This window comes from Archocentrus centrarchus, chromosome 3 (genome assembly GCF_007364275.1).
Source record: "Archocentrus centrarchus isolate MPI-CPG fArcCen1 chromosome 3, fArcCen1, whole genome shotgun sequence".
NCBI lineage: Eukaryota > Metazoa > Chordata > Actinopteri > Cichliformes > Cichlidae > Archocentrus > Archocentrus centrarchus.
In genome coordinates, this window is record NC_044348.1 from 30,548,877 (window position 1) to 30,565,356 (window position 16,480).

At 40.8% G+C, this 16,480-nt stretch overlaps 1 pseudogene; it reads right to left on the reverse strand.

Moving 5' to 3' along the window:
• LOC115800673 (collagen and calcium-binding EGF domain-containing protein 1-like) overlaps positions 1-15,945 on the reverse strand; it is a 38,442-nt pseudogene extending 22,497 nt beyond the window's left edge.
• Between the last annotated feature and the right edge of the window lie 535 nt (positions 15,946-16,480).

Consider the following 16,480-nt stretch of genomic DNA (forward strand, 5'->3'; position numbering starts at 1 on the left):
TGGAATGGCTAAGTGTGAGATAAGGGTGAGGGAGCAGCTAAGCAGTGAGGTCAAGCTAATGACAGACCCCTCATAATGATGTGTCTGGTTGAGCTTTCATGCCAGACAGGAAAAGCTGCTTTTAAGGAGGACCTTTTTACTAAAAATCTCACAAGAGACTGTAACCAATGTTCAGAGTAATGGACTGATAAGAAGTTTTTCCAGGTCTTTTAAATGACCATGTGACTGTGCTGATGTTGGAAAATCCTAAAGGTATTGCAAGATTTATAGCTGGTTTTATCTGCAACTCCACACCCCCAGAATTTTCTATATGGAGCATTTCATACATGGAGGCACATGCACCCAGCTGGACATGTCCAATTCAGACAATACTGCAACAACAATGTTTTTCCAGTCTGTTATCAATTGGCTGGTGATTTGTTCTGTTGAGGTATTAACAGTGACAGCGCAACCATAAAAGGCCTGAACAGAGCTAATCTAGAGCAGATTGTTTGCCAAAAAACAGCCATTGTGCTTGTCCAGAGGGCCGTTCAGGTGTGCGCTAATCAGAAAAAGATGGCAGATGATTAGTGGAGTTTTTGGGGAGGTCCGACTCTGGTCTACAGCCCTCCAAAGACAATTATACCTCCGTTAAACACAGGAAGCACAACTCTGAGGAATCGTAAAAGTTTTTTCTGAAAAAATGTAGACAGCATAAAGTCCTCCTCACTGTAATGAAACCGAAAAGCTCAGACAGGACTTTAGCTTTCTAGAAAGAATTCACTGTCGACTCCAAGTGTGAGAGAAATGAACAGGTTAATGTTCCCTCAGCTTGGGTTTTGTTGATCGTCATCCAAAGTACACAGACAGAAAACGCCAAAGGGAGAAAAGTGAGTGATAGTTTGAATAGGATGCCTCTGTGGACTCCTGGATGCAATGCAAACAATCTGTAAGAGGATCGAATTCAGTTGACTATTTGTTTCTCCTTGACGAGAGCTTCACTGAGACATTATGAGCTCAGGGGCTGAAGGTAAAATTTACCTTATCTGCACTAAAAACAGAGCTGTCAGTACTTTTCCTTCAATATAAAAATCACCAGAAAACGTATGCAAATACTCTGTGTATCAAATATGTGCACACATATGCTTATGGTTTAGCAAATTTTGCCCCACTCACTGCAGCCATACATCTATGTACAAACTAAGGCAGCAGTTACCCTGTTGGACACACATTCAGAACCATAAAGGATGATCTCACTTATGGGCACCTGTACACACAATCATTCAAAGACAGCTACACACATAAAAGTATCAAATGTAGTGATATTCAATCCAGGCACCTACAAAGCGCACACGCATATACTGCTACAGTTTGTTCCGAACACACAACACGCACGCTGAGCGATGCATCTGTTCCTTATTACTGTACCTGTTTTAGAGTGAAATTAAATCACCTCCTTCCATTCTTCAGTCAGGGGGTTTCCTGCTGTTTGACATGATGGATTTTAGCACCTAATTTCACTGTTTACTGTTTTTCCATTTTTGTATTAATCCTGTCACTAACAGACAAGCCTACCAGGGCCCGCTGGTGAAATACAAGTTATTCTGTGATTGATGATAAAAGCATGTACAAACTACATTCATCTCAAAGGTAGAAAAGAAATATGGCAAAAAGTTACAACGAAGTCTTTGGGGAATATGAGAGAGGATGAAACTCCCTTAGTTGCCTGAAAGATGGCACATTTTCAACTCAAATGAGAAAAATAGAACATGTGCATAAGGAGTTTTTTTTTTTTTCTTTAGCAACAGTGGTGTTTTAATAACTTGTTTTACAGCTTCTAAGCGGAGGGGAATGCATGCAGAACCCTGTAGGTCTTTTGATATGAGCCACATACACCATACTGTAGCACACAGAAGAAATAAAAGATGTGGTCATGCCCACATGTTTGCTCACTCCTGCTCACCATCACCTGCTCGCTTTCTATCCAACGATACACAGCTGATGCATCCTGCTTGGTTGTTTTCTTCATTACCACATTTGTTTTACTCACGCTGTCCTCTTCACTGCAGTAACTTATGGAAATCTGCCAGATTAAAACTGTTAAATGCATATTTAAGTTCTTTTCTGCCTGGTTTGCTGTTAAGAGCAGCTCATGTGGATTTCTTTCTATCAGTATTCAGTACTCCCTAGGCAAGAATTTGAGTTTCAGCTTCTTTTGTGGCATGTGATTATTTTTGTAACATCATTGCATAATGTAGACATTCTGTTTTTGGTTCACTAGTTTCAGTTCTATTAACCCATCATGTCTGAGAAGGCTGGCGCAAACGAAACACTGCGCTGCCAAAATGCAATCTCAGACTCTTGGGTTTCCTCTGAAGATGATTTAGCTTTGGACCTGGAAATGTACCGGCTACACTGGGAGACCTGAAATATCAGCTGCTGTCATCAGATAATAGCTGAGGGGTTGCCAAATTTATATGTCTGACAGACTTATGAAAGCAGATGGAAGTGAAAAAAATATAATATTAGGCATTAGCTGCATCAAGATAAAGGGCTGTGCTCCTTCTCCTGTTGAGGGCACAGTCTGTCTCTGTGTATCTGTGTTAATGTCTTGGTTTCCCTGTTTTTCTCAGACATCTTGTTAAGTGTTAGTATCAATGCCTGCATTTGTTCTCGTATTTCCCGTTTAACTTTGAAGGTTGTATTTCTCAAACTTTGTGTTATTTTTACTTCCTGCTTTGTGGTTATCTTGATTGTCTTCACCTGTGTGTAATTACATTGCTCTGTGTCCTCATTTCACTCCTGTTTCGTGTTCCCAGTCAGCCCACGGTGTATAAACAGGCCTGTCCTCTTTGTCTTTTTGTGTGTTTGTGGTTATACCTGTTCTGTTCCTGTCTATGACATTTTCTCCCTCGCTGTGCTGCTGTTTCAATTTATTTGGCCTTACTTTTTTTGGATTCTGTTGGTTTCTTGTATTCTTTGGACTTGAGTGCTTGAAAAGGAGGTAACTGGATTTGTTTTTGGTGTGTGAAGATGTTTCACCTCATATCAAAGAGGCTTCTTGAGTTCTAAGAACTAAAGATGAACTGAATGAGCCTTTTGGAGAAGTAAAACATCTTCAGAAACACTGAAGGCTACCACAACCTGGATGACTGAGAACCTATGTGACCATGTATCTCTGAGGTTCATGTATCGCTCTCATTTACCTTTGGGACCTTGTGTTTTTAGACGTATTTATCAGCTATTAAAACGTGCTTTTTGTTGGAGTTCTCTGCCTTCTGTGTTCTGCATTTTGGGTCCTCGACTCTCTACAGTCCACACACTCTCACAGGAAGACTCAATGATGTTCTAAGAAAATGGTGACAAGTCAGAATGTGCAGTAAAAAAGTCTTATGGACTGACATGTACTGTATATCATAAAGAAAAAGAAAGAGCTTTATTTGTCACATACATATACATGCAGTGAAATTCAGTCTCTGCATTTAACCCATCACACATGGAGTATGTAGCACACACAGCACAACGTGGAGCAGGGGGCAGCCAGGGAGCGCCCGGGGAGCAACCGGGGGGGGGACCCACAGTGATGCCAGCCCAAGGATTCGAATGAGGGTCCTCTCAGTGATGAACTGTCTTCTTCTCCACATCTTATAGGGTGACCAGGTATTCCAATTTACAACACAGAGTTTTTGTCTCTTTTCCCATTTTCCCACATATTAAAACAATGTCCCACCTTGTTTCAATACTGCGGGGTGGCTGTGGCTCAGGATGTAGAGCAGGTCATCTACTGATCAGACGGTTGGTGGTTCGATTCCTTGGTACTGAACCCCAAGTTGCTTTCTGATGCAACTGTCGTATGTATGAATGTGTGTGAATGGGTGAAATGTGTTGTATAAATTGCTTTGACTGCTCAACTACAGTAGAAAAGTACTATATAAGAACCAGTCCATTTACCACTGTGGTTCTAGTTCACAGAATTCAAAATGTCAGCCCCCCCCCCTAAAAAACAAAACAAAAAAACGTCTCCCTTGTCCTCTCTAAGTCCATCTGTCTTCAGATTGCTCTGAGATAGTCCATGGTGAGTTCAGGTAATGTGGGTGGGGAGAAATTCCTGTTCCCAAGCATGTTATACAGCACATGTAGATCATACCAAGACTAAACAACATTGTTACACATGAGGAAAATTACCAGTTTTTTTGGAACATGTGCTCTGCATTTCAAGCTTTGCAAGACCAGAAAAACCTTTGTGGTGCGTGAAATCTAACATTTCTGATGCTCATGATCCGAGGAGGAACACAAAAGGTGGGGAATGGAGGGGTAGTGGGCAGAAAGACGCATTAAGAAGAGGTAAAGAGGCTTGGAGAGGAAGTAGAAACTGAGAAAAAAATATGACAAAAGGAAACAGGAGACAGCATGATAAAATGTTGGTGAGGAAGGAGACAGGAAGGCAGAAAGGAAAAACAAAGCCTGACGGGCCAGAATGGATGGACATGTCAGAGGATAGCATGAGGGGAGGATTAAAAAATAGGAAAAGTTAAAGTGACAGTAATGGATTCAGAGTGTGATGAATGAAAGAAAAGTATTTGAAATGAGAGTGAATGTCATGTGGATGTGCACTGGGCAAAGGTGATGTCCTCCTCCGGGAACATCTCATTCACCCAGAGAGACCCGCAGGCAGAGCCTCACTCAGCACTCTACCACATGTACTCATCTAGGTGGGAAGCCAGTTACAGGAGAGAGAGCAAAAACACAGCACAGCCTCCCTCCCTGCTCTGATTTCCACTTTCTGCTCTTTTTATAGACCTTTACAGGCAAATCCCCCACTGAGGCGAGCGCTCCAGCTGCCAGGGTGCAGCTTTCTTCCATATGGATTAAAAAATACCCCTCCTTCCAGAGTCGCTCCTCACCTCCTTTCCTTTTTTTCTTTTGTTTTCATCTTGGCACCTTTCTTTAGTTCTCCCTGCTGTGCATGTTTTTGAGTCTTTCTTGTTATATATTTTGGTATTATTAACCTTAATAAGGGATATGCCATTTGCTAGTAGACCAGCAGGAACTGCAAATGGATGTTTTATAACAAATAAAGGAAAATAAAAATGGTATTGATCAGCCTGAATGAAAAAAATGGATCATTGCTCATAGAAGTTCATCAGAAGAAATTATTGTTAATTTTTTTTTTTTGGCTACAGCAGCTTTTATGGACAGTGGAGAGAAACAGGAAATGGGAAAAAGATACAGGGGAAGACATGCAGGCAACTTGGCGACAGGCCGGGACTCGAAACCCGTGCCGCCCACACCATAACACGGCATATGTATGTGGTTGCCAGCTTCACCACTAAGCCACCTAGGTGCCTGATTTTGCCAGATTTTAACACAACAATATAAGCTTTAGAAGAAACCTTTTTCTTAACGCCAAGGTTGACAAAACAGTGAAAACTACATAATAGACGTTGGATTTCTTGAACACTGGGCGCAGCATCAAACCAAAACTGGGCAGGAGAAACAGTTCTGGGGGATCATGAGTCTCTTCTTGTTCTTTCTCCTGTTCTTTCACAAGTTTATGGAGTTTTATTTGTGCAAAGTGTCAAATTACTATCAAAGAAGCATGCCTCTCAGTGGCTTCTCTATTTGTGAAAGACATGGCGTCTGATTGTGTAGTGCTTGAGAAACTGTTGGTGAATACATGTTGGGTGAATGCCAGACAGAAGCGTACACAATTATATTATTTCTCATTTAAAATGTGCTTGATCAATCATTTCCCGTTTGTTGTACATCTAATATGTTTTGCTGTTAGCATTTTTTAACTGCTTGTGATTTTTTGCACTTTTTCAAAATGGATTTTATTCTGACTGAATCCGTTTAATATCACTCAATATCCAGGAATGTCTCTGTGTATGTGTTTGTGCGGGTGATGCTAGTGGTTTTCAGAGTATGTGAAGAAACCCTTTAGGATCCAGAGCTGAGGCAAAGCCAAGTCTAATGCAATAAATCCAAAGGAGAAGAGAGGGAGTTTAAGAGTCTGACATAACACTTCTTTATTTTTAGTCCTGCAAGGAAAGTGTCATCGGGCCAAGTTCACACACACACACACACACACACACACACACACACACACACACACACACACACACACACACACACACACACACACACACACACACACACACATGCATCATCATCATCACAATCAATCAGCCTGTCAGTGAGTAAATCAATCACCCCAACAAGTCAATCACTCAGTCAACAAATTGGTAAGTTGGTTAGACATTGAATGGTTTGGTCTATAGGAGCTTTGAAGTCAGGGAGCCATTCACCCGGAAAGAAGTGTTACTTCAGTTTTTACTGCTGAAACTTTACACGTACTCATCACTCAGAGGGACCAATGACACCAGAGATGCTCCCTTGTGGCCTCATCTTACCCTTTCCCAGGACACAAGGGTCCTGAGAGGTGAAACTACCAGGACACAAGCAAAGGCTGCTGGGTCAAATCAAGAAGGACTGAAGTGTTTCCTGTCACACTTAGTTCCAAGAGATCAGTCGTTATCATTTTTGACAAGGACAAGGACAGGACCAATTTCTCAACACTAACCCTCTGATCTTATCTGGTTAGCACAAAACTGTCAAAGCTGTGCAATCATGTTCTCTCCAAAACAACATTTAACATGTATGAAGCTTGTTGTTTATTACATCTGACCTGACCTCAACCCCAGCATTAATGCTGAGGCTACTAGACAGGGGCCTGGCTTCTGTCTCTCCAGAGCAAAGCAGAGTCCAACTAGAAAGAGCAGTTGTAGAGTGAAGATGGAGTCCAGGCCTGGAGTTGAGTCAGACTCAGTCGGGTCCCAGAAATGAACACTTTACATGTTTCTGGGTGACACGCGGGGCAACTGTGGGTGGGGGTGGTTGTGTTTGGACTTGGTGCTTGGGAAGGAATCTACGCCTCTAACAGGGCACTTTGAGAGTTTCCATACATGTAAATATTTTCACCTCATCTCTTCTATCCAAAAGATATAGAAAGTAAAAGAGACATGCTGAACTTTTGCACAACAGGATATTCTAATTGCGCTATAAATATACATTGTGGCATAACCTTTAAAACCACTGCCATCCACTCTTCAAGCATTTCGTGACAGGACTTCATGTCTGTTACAGGCTGTGATTACAAGAACTGGAATCATATGGGAAACATAAATGCCTGCATGTCAGTGTATACCAGTCTTTCTGGGGGACGCTTAAATATTTCTCTATATAGCTGAAAACTTTGACTAGAAGAAGTCAGATGATCACACAGGGTGTTACCCAAGGAGTGCTGAATTACATGGTGATCAAATCAACAGGAAATATTTCAGTCTCGACCAAAAAGAACTGAACTAACCGACCTTCAAACTGACTTTGGAAAGTGCGTGCAGCTTACATCTATCTGATATGAAATGCATGTGAAGGCCAGGTGCTGAGAAACAGTCAGCCTGCAATCACACAGGTAAAACTGCATGAGTATTAAAGGCAGGAAGTGGTTGTGGTTAGAAATCAAAGGCTGAAGTAAACTCAACCTCATAATATTAAAGCTTGTATCATACCTTTGGTCATTGGACTGCTTTTGGCATGTATGTTCCTTCACTTAACCGTGGCCTAAGCACTGACAAACATAAGAAAAAGTGGTTAACATTAGGACATAACACTTGTCAGTAAGACTTAATGAATATTCTGGCCTGCTTTTAGATCATCTAGGCCAACTGCAAGTGAGGACAGCGAGTGCAGAATTACTTCTCGAACACTGGTAGTGTTCTGTGGATGATTTTCAGACAAATAGAAAAGATGAATAGTGAATGTGAAGGGAAAAATGTGTGGAAAGGCCCGAGACTGCGGTGATATCAGAGACCCCCACAAAGAAGCTTCAGAGGGAAAAATTCTGCCAAAATGACCAAAGTCTGTGTGACTCAGACCTGAGATATTCCTGGAGCCAAAGTCAGGAAAAGCTGATTGTAAATGCACTGAACTGCAGAGCCTCCTCTGACTTTACAAGTTCCTCCCACACGTAGCTGCAGTTCTCTAATCTTTTCATGAATGCAAATCGAGGTTGATTTGATACGTGTAAGTAGTTCTTTTACCCAGAGCCACTGAATTCAAATCCTCTTCTAATGATCTCTAAGTATTGATGTTTTGATTGGTACTTTTTTGGTTCAGTTTAATTATGGCTTTTCAGCTTTAAGAGACAGTTCACCCCAAAATAATATGGGTTTTTTTTTTTAAATTAATATTTTCTTTTTTTTCTATTATGTTTTACTATTTATTTTGGTCTATAGTGCTATTTATTGATGACAATTTTGGTGTTAGTTGCTCAATTTTGGACACATAAGCAGCAGAGATGTCTGCCAAGAGTGGTACCTAATGGTACCAGATGGTTTTCATCTTGTAATGCACAAAGTCAAAAGAAAATATATTTTTCTTTTCTTGTCTTTCACACCACGTTCACATGCTGCTTTTATCCTATCCACATTCGCACACATCAGTGGATGCATCAGGGAAATTTGGGGGTTCCTGCCCGAAGACACTTTCACATGCAGACTGGAGAAGCTGGGGACTGAAACACTGACCCTGCAAATGATGGACAACTGTACCTACCAGCCACCAACTGCAAATGAAACATTCACATCCTCTCTGTGCTTGGAAAAAAAAAAACCAAACAAAAACATTATGGTATCCTACCCTCTGTAAGTTGATGCTGAAGATGAATACAGCTTCTCGGATATGATGGAATAAAAAACTATAATGATCCCATTGGGAGGGGTGGATCATCATAGTAACAAAAGTAGCATAAAGTATGGAAACAATTAGGATCAGCCACGTCTCCATCACATTTATCACCATCCCCTACTTTGTCTGAGCAACAGCCTGAGCTCACACACTGTAGCATGATGTTATGGGTGTTATCTGCTGCACTAATGAGTCCTGCAGGGTATTTAAACTAGAAAATGTCAGTCATGTGAAAAAATAGTTTATAGTTTAGTGGAGCCCATCAGTCTTCTATCTGAGTCCACAGCTGAGAGTGTTTAAAGCACGAAGGCAGAAAATTAACTCCCATCATCATAAACCTGCAGTAACTGCCAGCACAGACAATACAGAGACAATTCATACAGAGCCATGCATAAACACGCAAACCTACACATACTCACACTCACTCAGAAACTGGGTACAAATCATGTATATTTGGCTTGGCACGGCTGAAATCTGACCGCCGGTGAAGACAGAAAAAGAGCACAAAGTGGGCAGAACAATGGAAATGTAGAAATCGAGCTGATTCATCCTCATTGCTGTGAAAGCCGCAGCGGTGGGGGGACATGCGGCCATGCGGTCTTTGTTTAGATGGTGAGAGCAGTATGGGTTTAGTTCTGCACAACACCACAAAACCCCCCTGAGACCAAGACACTACGTTTACATTTTAGGCATGTGGCTGACATAAAGGCACATGGAATGCAGCAGAAGAAGACGACACGAAGGCCGACATAATCAGCGATATAAACAGTGAAAGCAGCCACTTGCAATAAGTGGTGAGTCAGAGCCTCACTGTGTTGACAACAGTTTGGAGTGATTTGTATTTATTGAATGAAAACAACACCTGATTCATGAGTAAAAGTCCAACATTTGTTAAATATGACTGTCAAACATTAAAGGAACAGCTCATGTTAACAACCATAATTTATATACTATAATTTCCTTCATTGTTTTGACAGCAACTAAGCCCATTTTCTTTGGAAGGTGTGAATTTTTCCTAATGCTTAACACGTCTTCTACAATAAAAAGTTGAGAAGTATCACATATTCACAGATTATTTGAATATGAGCAGCCAGTGCCAGGTGAAGAAATATAAACCCTGAGAACCAGAAATTACTGGGAAATGTGCAGCCTGTCTGGACACTGCAGTGCTGTGGGTTGAGATTAGACTGATTAAAAAAAAAACAAAAAACTGACCAGGTCTGGGTCAAATACAATTTAAGTTGTCTACTTATGGCTTAGCCACCATAACTCAGCATGGCAAGCTGTCAAGCTGCGGATTTCTTTAAATGTGCAGAAGTTCATGAGGTTAAAGTAAAAACTGTATTCTGCGTCTAAGGAGGTCTTCTAACAACAAAAACACATGAGCTAAAGTGTGTTTATCAACTGTAGCTTAGTCTTGAAAAAAGCTTAATACCTTCAACAATAAAGACTCATTATTTTGGAGACCAGAGTCAATGCTTTATGTGTAGCAGTTCATCTAAAAAATAAAATGAAACAATCCCTATTTGTGATCCATTGTATAGCATTTTCCGCTGTGTGCATGCAGAAAATCCTTCTAAATCAACTGGAGACTTCCTGAGTTTAAAATTTAAGAATGTAGAATGGCAAAAACTGCAGTTCCTCAAATGGCCACTTGAGGCTGGGCCCAAGAGGTGATTTTTTTTTTGAGCTGGAATCACCCACAATCTCATTTTATAGTGACTCTTAAAGTGCTTATTGTTTCTAGGATGCAAAAAGCATCTTCTTCAAAGTTTTCTCCACTTTCTTTCAGCAGTCATATCCTGCCCCTTTGCAAATTTAATTGCTCAGTGAGACAATGACGAGCACATGATTCTGATGAGCACCATGGTGCTCCAGAGGTTGATTTACTGAAAAAATAAAATAAAAAACTATGCACTTGGGGCATTTTGGAGGACACTAAGTACTGTCAACACTGAGTTTCAAAGGAAACTCAGGCCCTAAGCTCACAAAGTCATCAATAATGTGTTTAATGAGGTCATAAACAAAGAGAGGAGGAGTTAGCATTGTCACTTCAGAACAGTGCTGGTTTCCTCCCTCAGGATGGTGACAAAAACTGACAGGATTGTAGGAGGAAACCACATTTTGGGTTACATGTTAGATTAATTGATGTTTTAAATTACCCATAGGTATGAATGGTTGTTTGTTTCCTTGTGTAAGCCCTGTAATGCACTGGCGACCTTACAAGAGTGTATCTCGCCTTTTGGCCTGTGGCAGCTGAAAGAGACTCCGGGCCCTGCACAACCCTAATCGAATAAGCAGTTAAGAATATGGATGGATCAGGCATTTTTTTTTGCAGAGGAGTCGCCCCCCCTACTGACCATTAAAGAACGCAGGTTTAAAACACATATTGACTTTTCAAACCTGGTGGCTTTGTCCCCCATTATATAGAGTTCATGCCCCAATGTTAAAAGGTCAAACTTGACAAAAGTCTATTACAGCTGTCATGAAGTGAGATGCGGGGTGCACAATAAACAAGTTGCCAGTCTATGGCTGAGTCAAGAGAGAGCAACAGACAACAATATATGCATGCTTTCATGCATATGAGATATTTATAATCAACAGTTAATCAGACTTTGGACTGGAGAGAATCCCTACACCCTCAGAGACATGAAAACTCCCCACAGAAGGGCTCCAGTCAGCCAGGAGATTCAAACCCAGGACCTTCTTGCTGTGAGGAGACAGTACTAACTCCTACAGTACCATGCAGCTGTTAAATAAATGTCAATAGTGAAATAGTGTTGTAGTCCCCCCAGCCTGTGTTTTCATTTGAGCACGCCTGCAGCTAACAATGCTTGTTGATCATGTTCTGTATTTTCTGCCCAGATGTGCCATTTTGGCATCAGTGCATCAGTAATTCAATGCAGGTTCCTCCTGATCTCGCCCTCATATGTAAATTAGCATAAAAAGCAATAAAACAACAGGATTCATGAGCGACTGAGCCAAATGAGACCTCACACAGTGGAAGCTGCCACTTTATCTGCTCTAGTCTCCCCTTTTAGGGAATAAAACTGGCTCTAATAGAGGTTATCAGGAAAGGAGGAGTCACTGCAGTTCTTTGACCGTCAGCCTTCTAGGACATATTTATTCATCACAACATTAGCCACTGCAAGTGTCACTGGGCAAGTCCAGCAGATGGTGACAAAAAATAAGACAAAGTCAAAGCCAGTTGCAATAAAATTGATGTTGCTCATGTGTAAGTGTGTCTAAGCCGTCTGACACACAGAGCAGCAGTAACTAACAGGATTGATAACTCTAGATTATGGAAACGAAAAAAACAAATATGTGAGGGTCATATCTGAAGTACAACTTTAAATACAGATTGAAGTGTGGTGCGGCATTCATCAGTTATGCCTAGACAACGTACAGCTCTCACTAAAGCTGAAATGAATGTAAGATATTCTACACACACACACACACACACACACACACACAATGGACCAATCTGGTTTCCCCTGAAGTCATCTGTGAAATCTTTTTGATCCAGGTCTGCGCTGAACAGAGCACAAAGAGAAACATGGCAAGGAAAATACAATCTCATCTAATCCACCTCCTCAAGCCCCACAGATCTGTCGTAGAGCCAGAAATTAAATAAGACGCAGAGCCTGTTACAGTCTAACCTTGAAAGTAAACAGATCACATGGTCTGGCCTCACACCAGAACTGGTGCCTCATTTATTAAAGGATATTCTTACTCCAACAAACAAATCTCAGCCAAGGTTTGACTTCAGGCGCAAGTTATCTCAACGTCAGCATGAGCAATCTGCATTACCTTTTTCATGTTGTGTGTGATATATCACCAGCTGAAAGTCTTATAACCTGCCATAATGTCTGCATAACCTTTGTTTCAAAACACTTATAGGATACAATGTCAAACATTTTCTGGAGACTGTGAGTAATGAAGAAAGAGGAGCAAGACTGGGGCCGGTTATTTGGTTGTAATTTTAAAAGATTACTCCATATATCCCTCTAATCTTTGCCCCACTTAATTTGACTTTGTACATATTACATAGATACTGTCTCTATTCAGCGCTGATTCCATAGCTCAACCAAATTTGGTGTTGTTAATTAAAGAGTTTGTTGTCCCTCTGAATGGATACAGTGCAATAAAAATAACTAATCACATCCTTTCCTGTCAGACTGCTTCTACTTTTTAGGTTAAAATACAGGCCTTACTCCCCAAGGGGGTTGCCTTCCCTAAATGTTTTAGCTCTTGGATCCAAGCTGAAAAAGTTCAAGTTCTGTTTTACTGTCACGGGGCCAAGAGAGTGGAAATCAGCTCAGTGCACATGGAAACTGCAGGGAAAAGTAATATCACTATTGCTAAACACTGAAATCATTCACTTAGTCTGTAGTAATTATCAAAGAGAATCAGGAACGCAAGTAAAAAAATGAATCCTGACTTCTAAAAGGAAGCGTGCTGTCGACAAACGATGACACATTTATCGACCAAATCGTCTCTGAAGATCGTCATTTAGTTTCTGCGTAATGACCTTTGGGAAATTTTTATTTTTCACTCCCAAGTGGATGTGTAGTTTCCAAAAGGGGATAAACTATGTGGAGTTGTGGAAATGACACAGCAGAGTGGTCCAGCGGTTGTAGAAACCGTTCCATAACCTCAGAATAATTCATGCTCAATTTTCCCTGCAGGCATTAACAGCCGCTCGTCCTGTGTCCTTGAGCAAATCACTGTTCTGGGAAAACACGCCAGCTGAATAGATATAAATGTCTGATATAGAGTAACTGACTGTTGTTACAGTCTGTGGCCAGGACTTTAGGCCCTCAGGGGCCCTAGGAAAAATCATATCTGCAATTCGAGAGACAGCTGCACAGCTTACCTGAAACAAGTGCCGTTCTTCCCATCAGCTCTGATGCAGGGATATTCCACTGTCAAGATCTTGTTATCAGGACACTCCATCCTAAGCGACGAAATGCAAGTGCAGATGTGACTGATTGGCAACGTTTTCCAGCAGTGTTCAGCTACACAGTCATACAGCAGAGGAACAGAGATTTGGGAAAGTACAAGCAAGAGAGAGATCCAGGGTTGGATGCAAAAAGGGGGGATGTTACAGTTTAGGACAGCATGGAGTTCCCCCATATTCATAGTTTTATACCAAAGAGGTTTAAGTACCTCTCAAAAATACTGTGATGTGAATATTAATCTAATCTACATGTATGCAAATACATGGCATATTGGAGCTCAACTGATACAGTTTTGGCATTAATATTTGAGGGTTTATTGATATTTGAGGGTTTGCCCTAATTAATTTTTTAAAAGAATATATGAAAAAAGTTTCTGTTTTTTTTGTTCTGCAGTTGCTGCAGCTGGATGATTTGATAACTTCTTGACTTACATTTACTTGATAATGAAATATTGTTGATTTCAGCTCTAAAACTTAAAATTAATACAAATAATATTAAGAAGGTTTTGTTAAACTTGGCATTTATAGAGAAATGACCAAGACAAGTACAGAGTAGGGCTGTAAGATCAATCAGTGACTGGTTTACAGTGGAGACACTGTTACTGTACACTATTAAATCCTCAAACATTTGTTTGATCTTTGCGATATTGCTAATAACAATTTGGTCTGTCTGTCAACATCTTCCAATAAATATTGTGAACTCGGAGACCTAATCCCAAATTACTAGTGAGACATTTTAATGTAAACTTTATGCCCCAGGAAACAGACTAATATTTCAATACAGTCATATTTCCCGTGTGCACAGCCATTATTAACACTACCAGAGCTATTAATGTAGGAAGGCCATCAATTACAGCGGTGGGTGTTTCCATTTCACTGTTATAGAATCCGATGAAAACACACTGTATCCTGAGAACATAAATCTTTAAAAAAAAAAAACACACACAAAAAAAAAAACTTTTAAAGAATGCCAAGTGTTCATGAGACTCTGGTTAATTATACTAGGTTTGGCCTGCTGCTTTGCGGTTACGTCTCAGTGGTCACCTTTTTTCCCCCGCAGAATATTAGGATCATGTGCTCCATTCCCATCCGCTCCTCACCTCCTGACCTACTCTCTCCGGGCACCCTAACAGCATCTGTCATGTTATGTCTGAGCACAAGCAACATTTGGCTCTCCTCACCGCGACCGATTTCAACCATTTGGACTTTCCCCTTTGCTTTTTGCATTTCCTTGAAAATCACATTAGATTAGACGCGCTGCAGCGGTTCATCCAGGGGTCTCCGTGACAGGCTGCTCACAGAGTATGTCGCAAAGAGCAGAAACCAATAAAACATAGACTAAACTCTGTTATGGTTTTTGGCACCGTATGCTAATCTGACAGTGAAATACTTGTTTTGAGATTAAATTAAATGACGAAACAATTTTAATAAAGAGAGTGGGTGTTGCCAAGAAGCTTGCAGAACTTTAGACTCACATTATTTTATAAAGCCACGTTAGAGCATAAATAAACTGCAAATTAAACGTTCTGATTTAAGATTAAAAATCAGCATTCTTTTTGAAACTTTTACCACTTCTTTGAGTTTTGATTAAAGATTTTAAAAATGACACAATTACTTCATTCATACAGCTATGAACGCAGCTTTCATCAGCACACCGCCGCTCAGTAACAATAAACAATTTAGCCTATATGTGATCCACAACTACACTTACCCCGTCGTGTCCACTGCAAGCGTCGTCCTGATAGAGCTGGCACCAGATTCCCACAGGAAAACGACACAGATCGCGCCAAATGGTAAAAGAGTCGCACCATAAAGTTGACCCATGTCCCCCTTTGCGCTCCGGGACAGATGATCTGTCCGCGTGAAAACGCTTTAACATCCGCCAAACGTCACTGTTTTCATCTGTCAGTGACCCGCGCGGGTTGTACTATCAAAATATCACAAATCCTTGTCAAGTATCCCGCAGAGGAGACGCACATGGAGGCTGTAGGATAATAAGTGCTGCGCAGTGCGTATGGAGCCACCTTCCCAACTTTACGCACTAAGGCAGAGACCCCTTGGAGAGCTACTGAAAGGTTTACAGCTCAGTGTGTTCTCACTAATCCCCCTGGATTTACATTCCAGCATCCAAAGAAGTGACTTAACGTAACTGAGTATACAGCCTCACTCCCCATAGGTGGTGATGACGTAAAACATAATAATAAAACAATAAATTGGCTGAGCAGCATACTTGATCCCAAATGACCACCAGGCTTAAACTGCTTTATTTGACGAATAAATTCCTTTCACGGAATCACAGTGAGCTTGGAAGAAAGTCGAGCACCAGAGGCGAAAAAAGTTGTGTTAAAAAGATTTATTTTTTTTTTTTAAATCTGGTGTGGAGTAAAAACGGAGCAAATGGACTGATCTGACTAACTGAGCAGAGCATCAAAAAGTCTCCAAATAACCGTGAAATTAAGACACGGCGATAACTTTGGTTAGAACAATGAAAAAATAAAGAAAATACAAAAACATGTCTATAAAAAAATGACCTGTTTACCTATTTAAAAAACGGTCAAACAAATGCTTTTAAAGCTTTCAGTTACATTTTGAAATGTGGGGGATTCCGAGTGTAGTTCCAAACACTTTCACCATGTTTGGATTTCATTTTGGAAACAGACAGAGCAGCTTTAGTGAATCTGTGCTGCAGGAACCAGTCTGAGATTTGACTGGTGGAGTGGCGTAGTCTCCCCAAGGAGCTCCAGCTGCCTGAGAGCTTTTTTGGAAAGAGGCATTAATAACACTTCATGAATA